At 36.9% G+C, this 4,850-nt stretch overlaps 1 pseudogene; it reads right to left on the bottom strand.

The window, feature by feature from the left end:
- Positions 1–2,514: 2,514 nt before the first annotated feature.
- On the bottom strand, positions 2,515–3,247 carry LOC110589963 (annotated as a pseudogene).
- Between the last annotated feature and the right edge of the window lie 1,603 nt (positions 3,248–4,850).

Here is a 4,850-nt window from a genome sequence, read left to right as displayed (position 1 = left end):
ATGTGTGATCTAGGAATTCTGATTTCTCTGTATTTTCTCTGGCTCATGACATGGCTCTCTCCACAACTGTGTAATAATGTAGAAATTTATCTTCTATGTTGGATCCTTACTTAATCTTTACTATTTTTCCTGTCTCTAGCTTAAATCATAATGTTTAGTTTTCATCTTGTGAGTTTCTTTACTATTTTATCTTTTGGTCTTTACTATTCCTTGGGTTCTCCTAACCACTGGGCCCAGCTCAAGGGGCATAGTTTATAATTCCTATAATCCACAGTCATTTCTTGAGGCTCTGTGGAGAAGACTTGGGAATGGACTTTAAGATTCTAAAGAGCAAAGATGAGGTAAATGTCAATTGACTTTTCTGTTTTTAAGGTACCCCAAATCTGCAGGGTTCCTGGGCTGATAAAAAGTGATCTCATTTATCACCTCTAAGGCTAATTTTGTCAGCCATGGAACAGATATCTGACCAGTTTCCTGGTAGGGCTTTATGGGCATTGATTCCACAAATGAAGCATAATCCTTATTCATTAATGATGAACTTGCTATGCCTTAGTAAATGAGACTATTCTCATATATGGGACTCCAGAAAATGCAAGAAATTTGGTTGCATAATCAGTTTGTTCAGTTATATCCTAAGAAAAGGAAGACCATTTTTATTGTACCTATACAAATAACTACATTGTTATTAATATGGCTGAGAGAGAGAGAGAAAAAAAAAGAGAGAAAAGAGTAAAATAACTTATTGCTGAATTCTGAAGGACAGGGAGAATAAGAAAGCATTTAAAGAATGTTCTACTAATTTAATGATTAAAGAATATTAAGAATAAACCGAAAGCATGTTCAATCTAGGTTGTATCTTTCTTCATCACTTACAGATGATTTTCTCAGGTTTCAGCGTTTATATGTCAGCTTAGAGGTTTAAGCTTCTGAGAAGTTTTCACCTTCTAGACTGGGTTGAGCCTCCATCATGTGTACTTTTATTGCACTGCTTACCCCTGATTAGGTCCATTAGAACATTATTTTTAATAACAAAAATTGAAAATAACTTAAGTGACTAATGGAAGAGGATGTGTATTTCATTTCAGGCAATAAAATGTAGTAATTTTTAAAGATTTTATTTATTTATTTTAGAGAGCAAGAGAGAGCAGGGGTAGGAGCAGAGGGAGAGGGAGAGAATCAAGCAGACTCTGCGCTGAGCGAGGAACCTGACACTGGACTCGATCTGAGTCTGAGATCATGACCTGAGCCAAAATCAAAAGTTGGACACTTATCCCACTGAACCACCCAGGCGCCCCTAAAATATAGTAATTAAAAATGATGATTTCAGTATATTCAATGGTGTGAAAATATGTTCATAAAAAATAGATTACATAGAGAAATTACATAAGGAAAAATAGATTATAAGAATATGATATGCATAGCATGGTCACAGTTTTATAAATATCCATGTGTATACATAGGCATCAAAATCTGTTTTAAAGGCTCTAAACATTACTAACAGGTTATCACTTAATGACAAGACTATTGTTTTTATTTTTATTTACTGTCTAATTTGTATAATTGTCTAATTTTTATGAGATTTATTTATTGTCTAATTTGCATAGGTTTATTTTTTCAAAAAGGGGCACAATAAAGGTTATTAAAGTAAATATTTCCTGAAAACACATTGGTAATTTCAACAACAAAACATGATGACATTCAATAAAAACACACCAAGATGCTCTGCTACCTATCACTCTCAGTGTAGCACAGTCTTAAAATCTTGTATCACCAGATTTGTTTTTTCTGTTCAAGATAATGCAGTATCTTTCGCTTCCCCCTTTCTTCTAGGAAAGGCTAGATTAAAGGTAATCCTCATAAACAGACATTTTAAATTGAACCCACACATTCTCAAAATATTAATGAATTCCACACTCCCATTTCTAAAGACCAGACATATTTTTTTGTGTGAACACTTCACATTAGTGTTTTGAATTCTCTCTGGTGGGATGCTGAACTCTGAGCACAACCCAACTTTACCTGGTTAATTTTTCTGCAACTTCAGTTTATGTACCACAAACAAGAAATTGGAAACAAGTTGGTTCATAGATTTTCTTAATTGAGTCTTAGGCATTCCATGTAATAATCAGATTTGTTCACACAATTTTATCTTGTCCAATTATAAAGAGCCATTTAGATACAAATCTGAGATAAAATGCATCCTTACAAGGCTTGGGACTCCACATTTAGACTAATACAAAAGATAGAGAAGCCACAGTTTGAAAAAGAAACTGGTATTTTCATATAAGTACTAATACTTCCCCCCCCCAAAAAAATAATCTATTATGAAGGGAGTCAGGATATATATAACTAGATTGTTACTATTCTTGTGGTTTAAAGATTGTTTAACTCTTAGATACACATAATTAATTTGATCTTTTAAAGTTACTTTTTTTCTTTCTTTCTCAAAGATTTTATTAAAGGTCTTTACAGATTAAAATCCAGTCTCCGGATCCAGCTGCCAAAGAGACGCTGTTACGCTGTGGGTACCGGCTGCGACATAGCAGGCGGCTCTGGCTTCCCACCTTTCTTGTTCGAGATGGGGGTGGTGGGCAGTATCTCGTCTTCGGGTTCCACAATGCTCCCATGATCCGGCAGGGGGCTTCTTAGGGCCAGTCTTACCACTTGGGTCCCAGGGAAGCATGACCTTCACTTTGATGCCCAGCACACCCTGTCTGAGCAGAACATGGCGCACAGCAGTGTCAACGTGGTAGTTAACAGGGTCCCCACTGTGAATCATCAGGCCATCCACAGACTTCACGGATTTAGCCCCCTGTCCTCGGAGTTTCCCAGATACCACGACCTCACAGCCTTCGGCCCCACTCTCCGTGATGAACCGCAGCACACCAGAGTGGCCCCTCCGCACAGCAAGGCCTGCTAGGAGTTTGTAACGCAGAGATTCTGCCTGGGCAATAGCACACACACCTCTTGTGGCCACCTTTTCGGCACAAAGCGCTACACTGCCCTCAGGGAAACCAAACCTCTTCTAAACCACAGCAGTCAATTCTCGGATCCGCCGGCCCTTCTCGCCAAGAACATTCTGCGTCCTGGTGGCCAAGATGATGATTTCTGTCCTGGTTGGTGTAACTCCGACCTCAGCCCCGGAGTAGCCATCTTCAGCCAGCTCCCGAGTGAAGAACTCATTCAGTTCAGCTCTGAAGACGCCATCAGCGACAAACTTCTTCTTCGTGGAAATTTGCACCGCCATTTTGCCGCCACGCGCCCCGGAAAGAAAAAAAAGGCTAAAGTTACTTTTTTATAATGTAAATTGTAGTCTTAGATTCTAAGTGATGCTACTAATCATGGATGCAAATGACTTGAATCTCTTAGCAGTCCCCTCCTCTCCCTACACAGATAGCCCATGGTACTCAGGGCATCCTTTTGCTGATCCTTTATATCTCTAGGCCCAATAGGTAGAGAGATGGAAAATAAAAGGAAATTGCTGTTTAATTTTCTTGTTGTTCCCATGTTCTCCTTCTTTCTCCAACCTCCATGTTTTCATGCCGTGGCTCATTCTTTATATCCACCTCTGCAAATAACTCACCTTTAATGCAACTTACTTCTGGGTGTATTTTTTCCAATATCATGTTTGTTCCTTATCTGCACACATTCACCAGAGGTGTGTATATTGACCAAAGGTGTGTATATTCATGCAGGAATGGAAAAGGAAAAATTTGTGGCTCAAAAAGATTTTATTTGATTCAAGTTTACTTTTTGACTTTGCTTTTCATATAAAGTTAGATGATACCTATGTGAACTTCGCAAGGCTGCCTTCATTCAAAAAACACATTAAATGCATTTTCTCAGACAGGTCTTTTCTGACTATCCAAATGAAAAGTAGCCACTTTTTATAATTATCTGTGTAATATTTATTACTATATGACATGTTTTCTTATTTATCCATTTATTGTTTCTTGTTTATCTCCTTCCAACAAATGATAAGCTTCATGGTGGCAGAGACTGTATCTATCTTATTTACTACCTAAAAATGAGTTGGGATATAGTAGGTGCTCAATAAATTCTGAAGGTTAAATGAATGAATGAATGGATGGATATGTGTACAAACCTTCCTACCTGAGAATAGCAGTCACTTAGCTAATAGAATAGTGTTCAGTGAATATAGCACATAAAGTTAAATAATCCTAAATCTGTACCCAAACCTGCCCTACAATTGTGGACTCAGTCAAAACAGGAGAATAGATATGATTAAATATTTTTGATAACTTATGGTCCAAAAAACAAAAGTTCATCATAACACATAATACAGTAGATATGTTCACCAACAGCATGTAAAATCTTGGTTCCAAATACAAAATTCTATAAAATAACAACCAAATGTGACTTGAGTAAGCTATTAGGTTAAAATGTATTGTTGCACTCCCACTAAGTCATCAACAAGCCTGAAGAAGGTCCACAGCTCATAGCAGAACTTATGTTAAGAGGCAATGATTAAATAAAACAGAATCATGGGTCTTAATTCTGATTCATAGAAAGTGATTAACTATGCACCTAGACTATGAATACAGAATTTTTTAAAAATAAAGCCATCCTTGACATGCATGAAATATTAGTCTCCATGCCTAAATAGTTTAATAACAAAAACTTGATTGTATTTATTATTTGATAGCAATACAGCATATCTATTAAAAGCTATTGGATTTCCTGTAAATGTAGCTCTATAGAGTGATCCAAGTAATAAGCAACACAGTCAGTAACTGCCAGTTATTTAGTGTCACACTGCATTTCAACAAAAGCCATTATATCCTGTGTGACAGGAAAATGGGTGGAGGACCTTATAAATCAAACTTCCA

Source organism: Neomonachus schauinslandi, chromosome 7, assembly GCF_002201575.2.
Source record: "Neomonachus schauinslandi chromosome 7, ASM220157v2, whole genome shotgun sequence".
Classification (NCBI taxonomy): Eukaryota; Metazoa; Chordata; class Mammalia; order Carnivora; family Phocidae; genus Neomonachus; species Neomonachus schauinslandi.
Note: the sequence above shows the minus strand (reverse complement) of the source record. Positions and strands in the feature narration are given on the sequence as shown.